Genomic DNA, 12,303 nt, shown 5'->3' with positions numbered 1-12,303 from the left:
CTCAAACTACACAACGTAATCACAAAAGAGGATCACCGAACCATTTGGGTCACCCTCACGATAGCAGGGTCCCAAGTCAAAATGGAATTGGGTACAGGATCAGCCCTGACCGTCATGAATCGACGAGACTACGAGCGGCTATTCTCACACGTACCCTTGAAAGACACATCCATTGTCTTGAAGACATATACGGGGCAGAAAGTATACCCCAGAGGGAAAATAAGGGTGCCTGTCGAATACAACGGCAAGGAAATACAGAAATTGTATCTGTACATACTGCAAGATAGTGGACCACCGTTATTGGGACGTGAATGGATCAGAAAGATAAGTTTAGACTGGCACTCCATTCAGGCACTGACGGTGGCTGGTAAAAAGGATGACGACGTCACACCTGGATGATTGTCAAAAATTTTGGCTAACACTAAAGAGGTATTTCAACAAGAACTGGGAACTCTTAAAGGCGTAACCGCCTCGATAAAAATAGAAGAGAATGCAATTCCCAAGTTTTTCAAAGCAAGACCGGTACCATATGCAATTCGCCCAGCCGTCAAGGCAGAGCTGGAGAATCTGGAGAATGCAGGCGTGTTATCTAAGGTAGACTGGAGCGAGTGGGCGACACCCATCGTTCCTGTCATGAAGAAAACGTTAAACAATAAGTCTGAGGAGCCAAGGAAGGTTCGCATCTGTGGGGACTTCAAGGTGACTGTGAACCCAGTCCTTCACACAGTACAATATCCTCTTCCGAGGATAGAAGATATTTTCGCCTCACTATGTGGAGGGAAACGTTTTACAAAAATTGACCAAGCGCAAGCATATTTGCAGATGGAGGTTGAAGAATCCTCTAGGAAATATCTCTCGATAAACACTCACAAAGGTCTTTACCAGCATAATCGACTGGTATTCGGAGTTGCATCAGCTCCGGCTATATGGCAAAGAGCGATGGAACAAGTCCTGCAAGGGATTCCGGGGACTCAGTGTTACTTGGACGACATCCTAGTGACAGGTGAAAATGACAGTGAACACCTTGCCAACCTAGAGCAGGTGCTCACTAGACTAAGAGAACATGGGCTATGAGCCAATCGCCCCAAGTGCGAGTTTTTTAAGAAACAAATATCGTATTGTGGCCACGTGATTGATGAAGAGGGGTTACATAAGCCCCCTGACAAAATTGAAGGGGTAGTTAAGGCTCCAGCGCCTGAAAATGTGTCGCAACTGAGGTCATTCCTCGGATTGGTGAATTACTACCATAAGTTTTTGCCGAATTTGTCCATAATTCTGCACCCACTGAACGCCCTGCTACAAACTGGAGTAGCATGGAAATGGAGCGATGAATGTAAGCAGGCCTTTCAGAAGTGTAAAGGCCTGATCACTTCAAGAGAAGTATTGGCTCACTACAACCCATCACTACCGATAAGACTGGCGTGTGATGTGTCTCCCTACGGCGTTGGAGCGGTACTGTCACATAAATCCCTTGATGGTTCAGAGAGGCCGATAGCTTTTGCGTCACGCTCGTTAACTGCAGCCGAGCGTAACTACGCCCAGATTGACAGAGAGGCCCTCAGCCTGGTGTGGGGGGTGAAGAAGTTCAATCACTACCTGCACGGACAGAAATTTACTCTACTAACTGATCATCAACCTCTTGTCTCCATTTTCAACCCAAAGAAGGGCGTCCCGATAATGACAGCACAACGGCTACAGAGGTGGTCCCTTTTCCTAGGGGCACACCAATATGACATCGAGTACAAAGGAACTAAACAGCATGGGAATGCTGATGGATTGTCGCGCCTACCGTTGCCGACGGTGGAAGAAACACCTGCAGTGGATCCTGTGGAGATATTCCACTCAACCATAGTCGAATGTCTACCTGTGACGAATGCAAACATAGAAAAGGAAACACGAAATGACCCGACACTCTCCAGGGTCTATGATTTAACGGTGAAGGGATGGCCAGCACATGGCGAACCACTGTTGCCAGCATTCTCGCCGAGAAGAGAACAGCTGTCAGTGTGCCGAGGAACCTTGATGTGTGGATCCAGAGTAGTAATTCCACCCAAATTGAAGGATTGAGTGCTCAATGAGCTTCATGAGGGTCATCTGGGAGGGGTAAAAATGAAGAACTTAGCCAGAGCGTTTGTGTGGTGGCCAGGAATCGATAGAGAAATCGAAGAGATGACCAAGAGCTGTACAGGATGCCAGAAGGTCCAAAACGCCCCACCACAAGCCCCTCTACATCCATGGGAGTGGCCCTCATCTCCATGGCAAAGGGTACACATTGATTTTGCTGGTCCATTTATGGACTCGATGTTTTTAATTGCGGTGGATGCACATTCAAAGTGGCCAGAGGTAATAAAAATGTCCTCAACCACCACAGAAAAAACCATCACAGTCTTACGAACCATATTCGCCAGAAATGGGCTGCCTGAACAGATTTGCTCCGACAATGGACCACAGTTTGTGTCTGAAGAGTTCCGGAGGTTCTTAAAGAACAATGGTGTTAAGCATTACACATCCGTCCCATATCATCCAGCCACCAATGGATTGGCCGAGAGGTTCGTTCAAACATTCAAGAAGGCTATCAAGGCAATGTGTAATGAAGACATACCCCTACAACACAAGGTGGATAACTTCTTGTTTGCCTACCGGAATGCGACACATGCGGTTACCAACCAAACTCCAGCCATGATGTTCTTCAATCGAAGACTAAGATGCCGCTTGGATTTGGTTAAGCCAAACATCAGAAGAGATGTGGAGAACAGGCAGTTTTAGAATATGAATGAAAGGCCAACCAGGAGTTTTAAGATAGGTCAACCAGTTTTGGCCCGGGACTACCGCACAGAGAAATGGCAGCCAGGAACGATCTGCACACGGCAAGGACCTCTAATGTATACCGTGGACGTTGGAGCGAGCATTGTAAGACGCCATGCTGACCAGATTCTAGAGTCATTGGAAAATGTCAAATCCACACCACGATCCGATACACCTGGTGATGAAACCGAAGTACCAATTGCATCTACCTCAGAATCGGTGATATTGGAAGCAGACGAACCAAACAACGACGTTGATCCCGAATCAACTTTGCCAGAAGAACCTGATACCCCAAAGAGGCGTTATCCGGACAGAATCAGGAAGCCTCCTCAAAGACTGAATTTATAATTGCTTAACTTCAGCTAATGTATCTAGCAACTGTAATTGTAAATATGTTATTTAATTATTAATCGAATGTTATGTACTGTTTAGCTAAAAGGGGAGGAATTGTAGTGTATGTACTTTGAAGAAGGAACTATATTCTGCAGCCCCTGTATACTGCAGTACCAGTAGTGACCACCCCGGTATATAAGCCTGTGTAGTAACTTTGTATAGTAGTTCCAGTTTTGTCTCCATTCAGTAAACGCCTGTTATAACCAACTCCTGCAGTCCGTGTCTCAATTACACATGGACGTTACAGAACCCACAACCTTCTAACTCAGAGGTGAAAACAATTTTCTTTAAGGTAACATTAAAATGTTAGACATGTATTTTACCAAAATAATATTTTGCTAAAATACAGTACATGAGTAATTTGAGACATGAAACATGGTAAGTGAAACATGCTTGGGAAGAACAGGTAGCTTTGGACCCATGGTTTGCAAAGCTTTCCATCACTAGGGTTTTCTTCACCTCATGTCTGGGTCTGGTACATAAGAACATAAGAATTAAGAGCAGGAGTCAGCCATTCGGCCCCTCGAGCCTGCTCCGCCATTCAATAAGATCATGGCTGATCTTCAACCTCAACTCCACTTTTCCGCCGGATCCCCATATCCCTTGATTCCCTTAGAGTTCAAAAATCTATCATAGAGTCATAGAGTCATAGAGTTTTACAGCACAGAAAGAGGCCCTTCGGCCCATCGTGTCTGCGCCGCCCATCCATCCCTGTCCAGTCTAATCCCATTTTCCAGCATTTGGTCCATAGCCTTGTATGCAATGGCATTTCAAGTGCTCATCCAAATGCTTCTTGAATGTTGTGAGGGTTCCTGCCTCTACCACCCTTTCAGGCATTGAGTTCCACATTCCAACCACCCTCTGGGTGAAAAAGTTCCTCCTCAAATCCCCTCTAAATCTCCTGCCCCTTACCCTGAATCTATGCCCCCTTGTTATTGACCCCCCTACTAAGGGGAAAAGTTCCTCTTTGTCTACCCTATCTATGCCCCTCATCATTTTGTACACCTCAATCAGGTCCCCCCTCAGCCTTCTTTGCTCCAAGGAAAACAACCCCAGCCTGTTTAGTCTTTCTTCATAGCTGAGGCGCTCCATCCCAGGTAACATCCTGGTGAATCTTCTCTGCACCCTCTCCAAGGCAATCACATCCTTCCTATAGTGAGGCGACCAGAACTGCACACAGTACTCCAGCTGTGGCCTCACCAGCGTTTTGTACAGCTCCATCATAACCTCCCTGCTCTTATATTCTATGCCTCGGCTAATGAAGGCAAGTATCCCATATGCCTTTTTAACCACCTTATCTACCTGTTCCGCTGCCTTCAGTGATCTATGTACATGTACACCAAGGTCCCTCTGACCCTCTGTACTTCCTAGGGTCCTACCACTCATTGTGTATTCCCTTGCCTTATTTGTCCGTCCAAAATGCATCACCTCGCACTTTTCAGGGTTAAATTCCATTTGCCACTTTTCCGCCCATCTGACCAACCCGTTTATATCGTCCTGTAGCCTGAGGCTTTCCTCCTCGCAATTTACCACCCCACCAATTTTCGTGTCATCTGCGAACTTACTGATCATACCTTTCACATTCTCATCCAAATCATTTATGTAGATCACAAACAACAAGGGACCCAGCACCGATCCCTGAGGTACCCCACTGGACACAGGCTTCCAGTCACAAAAGCAACCTTCGACCATCACCCTCTGCCTCCTGCCACTCAGCCAGTTTAGGATCCAACGCGCCAAGGCACCCTGGATCCCATGGGCTCTTACCTTCTTGACCAGCCTCCTATGCGGGACTTTGTCAAAAGCTTTACTGAAGTCCATGTAAACCACATCCACAGCATTTCCCTCATCCACCCCCCTAGTCACCCCCTTGAAAAATTCAATCAGATTTGTCAGACATGATTTACCCTTGACAAAGCCATGCTGACTATCCCCGATTAATCCTTGCCTCTCCAAGTGTAGACTAATTTTGTCCCTCAGAATTTTTTCCAATAATTTCCCTACCACAGATGTTAGGCTCACTGGCCTGTAATTCCCTGGTTTATCCCTGCTACCCTTCTTGTATAATGGTACTACATTAGCTGTTCTCCAGTCCTCTGGTACATCCCCTGTGGCCAGAGAGGTTCTGAAAATTTGTGTCAGAGCCCCTGCAATCTCCTCCTTTGCCTCCCACAGCAGCCTGGGATACATCTCGTCCGGGCCTGGGGATTTATCCACTTTTTGGCCTGCTAAAACCGCTAGCACCTCCTCCCTCTCGATGCTAATATGTTCAAGTATGTCACAGTCCCCTTGCCCGATTTCTATGTCTGCATCGTCTTTCTCCATAGTGAACACAGATGCAAAAAATTCATTTAAAACCCCGCCTACATCATCTGGCTCTACACACAGATTGCCACTTTGGTCCCTAATGGGCCCTACCCTTTCCCTGGTTATCCTCTTGCCCTTAATATACTTATAAAACTGTGGTAAACCACTGTTTGTATTCCTGTTTGTCCTGTTTGTATTCCACTGTGTACATGCCTGGACATGCCTCGGCTGACTCCTCCCACAGGTCCTAGTATAAAGGTGACTGCTCCCCAGCCCTTAGTATTATGGACCGGTCGACCACGCGAGGCAGACCTCCATTCTGTTGTTAATAAAAGCCTTCAGTTACTCTTCTAACTCTCAGTCTTTTATGAGTAATTGATAGCGCATCAATTTTATTAACAACATTTTTATAATGGAGAAGATCCTCACACCAGCATGCCTGGACTTAGATCATCGGGAGGCGGACTCATCCACCAAGTTTACTCACTGGCTTAAGTGTTTCGAAAAATTCCTGACCGCCTCCGAAGCAATCAAATCGGACGAGGACAAACTGGATGTCCTGACCTCCAAAGTGAACCACCGAGTGTACTCGGTCATCCAAGACGCGACCTCGTACGCGGACGCTATCAAGCTCCTCAAGGACCAGTACACGCGCCCAGTGAACGAAGTGTACGCCAGGCACCTCCTGGGGAGTCGTAAACAACAACCTGGGGAATCGACCGTGGAATACCTTCAGGCACTGTCTGTGCTTGGCCGGGCCTGTGGTTGTAAGGATGTAAAGGCCGCCGTGTACACAGAGGAACTTATCCGGGACGCTTTTGTAGCGGGCCACAGATCCAATTACACCCGACAGCGACTGTTGGAGCAGAGTAACCTCGACCTCAACAAGGCCTCTGAACTCGCACTATCGTTGGATGCAGCCTACCAGGGCATGGATGCCTACTCCTCTGCACCGTGGACGCCGCGGGGAATGACAGCCTGGGACACGGTAGGACCGCCTCATAGCGCCGTGCCACCCCAGCCACACCCCAACAACGGCCGAACTACCGCAGCAGTGTCCCAAGGCCAGACAGCAGTGCCCCAAGGCCAGAAATGCTACTTCTGTGGCCAGGCAAAACACAACAGAGCGCGCTGCCCGGCGAAAAACGCGATCTGCTCGGGCTGCGGGAAGAAGGGACACTACGCTAGCGTCTGCAGGGCCAAAGCCACCCCGAACCCCAGCAGCGCCGCGTGTGGGCCATGCGGGCCGCCATCTTGGACCTCCCCGGCCATGTGCGAATCACCGGTACAGCAGCCATTTTGGACGCCTCCAGCCACATGGGGATCATGGACGCCGCCATCTTGGACGACAGCCGGGACGCAGCAGGCCCCCGACACCGCCTCATCTGATACCCGCAGCGACACACCGACCCCTACGCTGGCATCCGTTACACTGGACCAAGCGAGACCGCACCAACTGGCCAGTTCCACAATGGACATTAAGGTAAATGGTCACGATACAATCTGCCTTTTTGACTCTGGGAGCACGGAGAGCTTCATCCACCCCGACACGGTGCGGCGTTGCTCTCTCCCAGTCCTGCCTGCGCAACAGCGGATTTCTATGGCCTCCGAGTCCCAGTCGGCGGACATCGGCGGCTACTGCGTGGTGACACTCGTAGTAGACGGGACCGTGTACGATCATTTTAAACTTCTGGTCCTGCCTGACCTCTGCGCTGCCGTCCTGCTGGGGTTAGATTTTCAGTGCCACCTTAAAAGTGTTACGATGGCATACGGTGGACCCCTACCCCCACTCACAGTCCGCAGCCAGCAGCTTCCAAACTGCCCGCCGCGCACCAGGTGCAACCTCTCCACACTCAGTCACCCCCCCCCCAACTGTTTGCTAACCTCACCCCCGACTGTAAGCCCATCGCCACAAAGAGCAGGCGATACAGTGCCGGGGACAGGGTTTTCATTAAAACCGAAGTGGAGCGGCTCCTGAAAGAAGGGATTATTGAGGGCAGCACCAGCCCCTGGTGAGCCCAGGTTGTGGTCGTTAAGACCGGCGAGAAGCAGCGCCTGGTCATCGACTACAGCCAGACAATAAATCGCTACACCCTGCTGGACGCCTACCCACTCCCCCGTATAGCTGATATGGTCAACCAGATCGCGCAGTACCGCGTCTTCTCGACCATTGACCTGAAATCAGCGTACCACCAGCTCCCCATCCGCCCTGAGGACCGCCAGTACACTGCCTTTGAGGCAAACGGCCGCCTCTATCACTTCCTTAGGGTTCCCTTTGGCGTCACCAACGGGGTCTCCGTCTTCCAAAGGGAGATGGACCGGATGGTAGATCAAAATGCGTTGCAGGCCACTTTCCCATATCTGGACAATGTGACCATCTGCGGCCGTGACTTGCAGGACCATGACGCAAACCTCGAAAAATTCCTCCGCACCGCCCAACTCCTAAACCTGACATATAACAAGGAGAAGTGCATATTCCGCACAAACCGCCTCGCCATCCTTGGCTGTGTTGTGGAACACGGAGTCATCGGCCCCGACCCCGACCGGATGCGTCCCCTTATGGAACTTCCACTGCCCCACTGCCTCAAGGCCCTGAAGAGGTGCCTAGGGTTTTTCTCCTATTACGCCCAGTGGGTCCCCTACTATGCGGACAAGGCCCGTCCGCTGATCAAGTCCACCTCTTTTCCCTTGACGGCAGAGGCCCGCTTAGCCTTCCACCGTATCAAGGAGGACATTGCCAAAGCCACCATGCACGCAGTGGACGAATCCATCCCCTTCCAGGTGGAAAGCGACGCGTCTGACTTTGCCCTGGCCGCTACCCTCAATCAGGCGGGGAGACCCGTGGCCTTCTTTTCACGAACCCTCCAAGGCCCGGAGACCAGACACTCCGCTGTTGAGAAGGAGGCCCAGGCGATTGTGGAGGCTGTGCGTCATTGGAGGCACTACCTGGCCGGAAAACGATTTACCCTGCTCACTGACCAGCGTTCAGTTGCTTTTATGTTTAACAACAAGCAGAGGGGCAAAATCAAAAATGACAAGATCTTGAGGTGGAGAATCGAACTTTCCACCTACAACTACGAGATCTTGTACCGGCCCGGGAAGCTAAATGAACCCCCGGATGCGCTATCGCGTGGCACCTGCGCCAGCGCGCAGATCGATAGACTGCGGGCCCTCCACAATGACCTCTGCCACCCGGGGGTCACCAGGTTCTTCCACTTCATCAAGGCCCGCAACCTGCCTTACTCTATTGAGGAGGTCAGGACCATGACCAGGAACTGCCAAGTCTGCGCTGAGTGCAAACCGCACTTTTATAGACCAGACAGGGCCCACCTGATAAAAGCCACTCGCCCCTTCGAGCGCCTGAGCGTCGATTTTAAAGGGCCTCTCCCCTCCTCCGACCGCAATGTGTACTTCCTCAATATTATTGATGAGTACTCCCGTTTCCCGTTCGCCTTCCCCTGCCCGGACATGACCAGTGCCACGGTCATTAAATGTCTGAACAACCTCTTCACCCTGTTCGGCTTCCCCAGCTATATCCATAGCGACCGGGGCTCATCGTTTATGAGCGACGAACTCCGTCAGTACCTGCTAACTAGGGGTATTGCCACAAGCAGGACCACCAGTTACAACCCCCGGGGGAACGGACAGGTGGAAAGAGAAAATGCGACAGTTTGGAAGGCCGTCCTGCTAGCCTTAAAGTCTAGGGGCCTCCCAACCTCCCGCTGGCAGGATGTGCTCCCCGATGCGCTCCACTCTATTCGGTCACTGCTCTGCACTGCCACTAACGCCACCCCTCATGAGAAAATGTTTGTCTTCCCAAGGAAGTCCACATCGGGGACATCGCTACCGCCATGGCTGACGTCCCCAGGGCCGGTCCTACTGAGAAGACACGTGAGGACCCATAAAACGGACCCCCTGGTCGAGAGGGTCGACCTCCTCCACGCCAACCCCCAGTATGCTTACATCGCATACCCGGACGGGCGGGAGGACACAGTCTCCATAAGAGACCTTGCACCCTCGGGGGCCGCAGTAACCCACTACCCACTACCACCCCCCCCCACGATCCGATATCCAGCCCCAGCAGACGGCAGGCCTGGGCCCCGCGACCCGCTCGACATCTACGAGGACGACACGCCTGTGCCACAGCCTACGCTGGACTCGACGCCGGAAACTTCACTACCCCTGCCGTCGCCACGCAGATCACAGCGGCAGACAAGACCTCCGGAGAGACTCCAATACACTAACTTTTAATACACTTCACCCCGCCGGACTCAATTTTAAACAAGGGGTGAATGTGGTAAACCACTGTTTGTATTCCTGTTTGTCCTGTTTGTATTCCACTGTGTACATGCCTGGACATGCCTCGGCTGACTCCTCCCACAGGTCCTAGTATAAAGGTGACTGCTCCCCAGCCCTTAGTATCATGGACCGGTCGACCACGCGAGGCAGACCTCCATTCTGTTGTTAATAAAAGCCTTTAGTTACTCTTCTAACTCTCAGTCTTTTATGAGTAATTGATAGCGCATCAAAAACATCTTAGGATTTTCCTTTATTTTGCTCGCCAGTGTTATTTCATGGCCCCTCCTCACCCTCCTAATTTCTTTTTTAAGTATGCCCCTGCACTTTTTATACTCCTCTAGGGCTTCTTCCGTCTTTAGTCTTTTGTAACTGCCAAAAGCCCCCCTTTTATTTCTAATGCATTTTTGTATATCCCTTGTCATCCAAGGTTCCCTTTGCTTGTTGGTCCCACCCTTGACCTTTACAGGAACATGTTGGCGTTGTACTCTCTCTATTTCCCTTCTGAAAGTCTCCCACTGTTTTGATGTGGATTTTCCTATAAGTAGCTGCTCCCAGTCCACTTTGGCCAGATCCTGCCTTATCATATTAAAATCGGCCTTCCCCCAATTTAGAACTCTTATTTCCGGGCCGTCTTTGTCTTTTTCCATGACCACCTTAAACCTCACCGAATTATGGTCACTGTCGCCAAAATGCTCTCCTACTGATACTTCCACCACTTGCCCGGCTACATTCCCCAGAATTAGGTCCAGTACCGCCCCCTCTCTTGTAGGACTTTCTACATGTTGGCTCAAAAAGCTCTCCTGGATGCACTTTAAGAATTCTGCACCCTCTAAGCCTTTCACACTCTGACTATCCCAATTTATATTGGGGAAGTTGAAATCCCCCACCATTATTACCCTATTATTTTCGCACTTCCCTGAGATTTGCCTACATATCTGTTCCTCTATCTCCCCCTGACTGTTTGGGGGCCTATAGTACACTCCCAGCAAAGTGCTTGCCCCCTTTTTGTTTTTAAGTTCTACCCATATGGCCTCATTAGAGGAACCCGCTAATATATCGTCCCTCCTTACAGCAGTAATTGACTCCTTAATTAATATTGCAACACCCCCTCCCCTTTTACACCCCCCTCTGTCTCGCCTGAAGATTCTATACCCCGGAATATTGAGCTGCCAGTCCTGACCCTCCCTCAACCATGTCTCCGTGATAGCAACAATATCGTACTCCCATGTGTTCAACAACAACTTCAGTTCATCCACCTTATTTGTAAGACTCCTTGCATTAAAATATATGCCTTCCAGCCCTGCCATATTCCCTTTTGCCTTCACATATTTGCTCTGCCTTCCCAGCTGACTTGCTTTTTCCTCTGTATTTGGCTGTAAATCACCCCCTACTATAGCTCCACTCTGTACCCCATCCCCCTGCCAAGTTAGTTTAAACCCCTCAGTCTTGAATATACTCAACGACTGAGCATCCACAGCCCTTTGGGGTAGAGAATTCCAAAGATTCACAACCCTCTGAGTGAAGAAATTTCTCCTCATCTCAGTCCTAAATGCCCGAACCCCTTATCTTGAGACTATGCTCCCTGGTTCTAGACACGCCAGCCAGGGGAAACAGCCTCTCAGCCTCTACCCTGTCAATCCCCCTCAGAATCTTGTATGTTTCAATGAGATCACCTTTCCTTCTAAACTCCAGAGAGTATCGGCCCATTCTACACAATCTCTCATCATAGGACAACCCTCTCATCCCAGGAATCAATCTAGTGAACCTTCATTGCACCGCCTCCAAGGCAAGTATATCCTTCCTTAAATAAAGAGACCAAAACTGTGCACAGTACTCCAGGTGTGGTCTCACCAAGGCCCTGTACAATTGCAGCTTCCTCACTCTCGTACTCCAACCCCCTAGCAATCAATTGTAGTGTGGCAGAGCCACTGAATGACTCTGGGCAACTGTATATAATTCCCTTTAACGATGTTCTAACACCAGCCTAAGCCTGTACCATGGTGTTAGACATTAGTTTGTTTTGTATATAGTGTTTTGTATGTACGGGGTGTGGCCCCTTTAAGAGCGCGGGAAAACGCGATGACGTCACGTCGCAAACCACGTGACTGCCCAGGCAGTCCTCGTGGAATCTCCATCTTGTTAAGACCTGTTTTCGTGGTTCTCCTGTATCGATCTCAACAAACTGTTTGAACTCGTTTAGTCTTACATTAAAGACCTGTTTGATTGATCTCCTGAGTCGACCTCAGTTAGGAATTCATCAATTCTTACATTGGTGACCCCGTTTTTTTTGTGAACGTTTTTCGCAAAAAGGACACAACATGGAGGCCAACGCTGTTTCGCTGAAGCTACCGCAGTTCTGGGAGCAGCAAGCGACCTCGTGGTTCATTCAGGTCGAGGCCCAGTTCGCCCTAAGGGACATCGTTGCGGATCAGACCAAATATCTCCATGTGGTCTCCGCACTCGACAGCTCTACCGCCTCACGGATCGGCAGCCTCCTCG

This window comes from Somniosus microcephalus, chromosome 5 (assembly GCF_052327205.1).
Source record: "Somniosus microcephalus isolate GS21.2 chromosome 5, FLI_Smic_1.0, whole genome shotgun sequence".
Classification (NCBI taxonomy): Eukaryota; Metazoa; Chordata; class Chondrichthyes; order Squaliformes; family Somniosidae; genus Somniosus; species Somniosus microcephalus.
Note: the sequence above shows the minus strand (reverse complement) of the source record.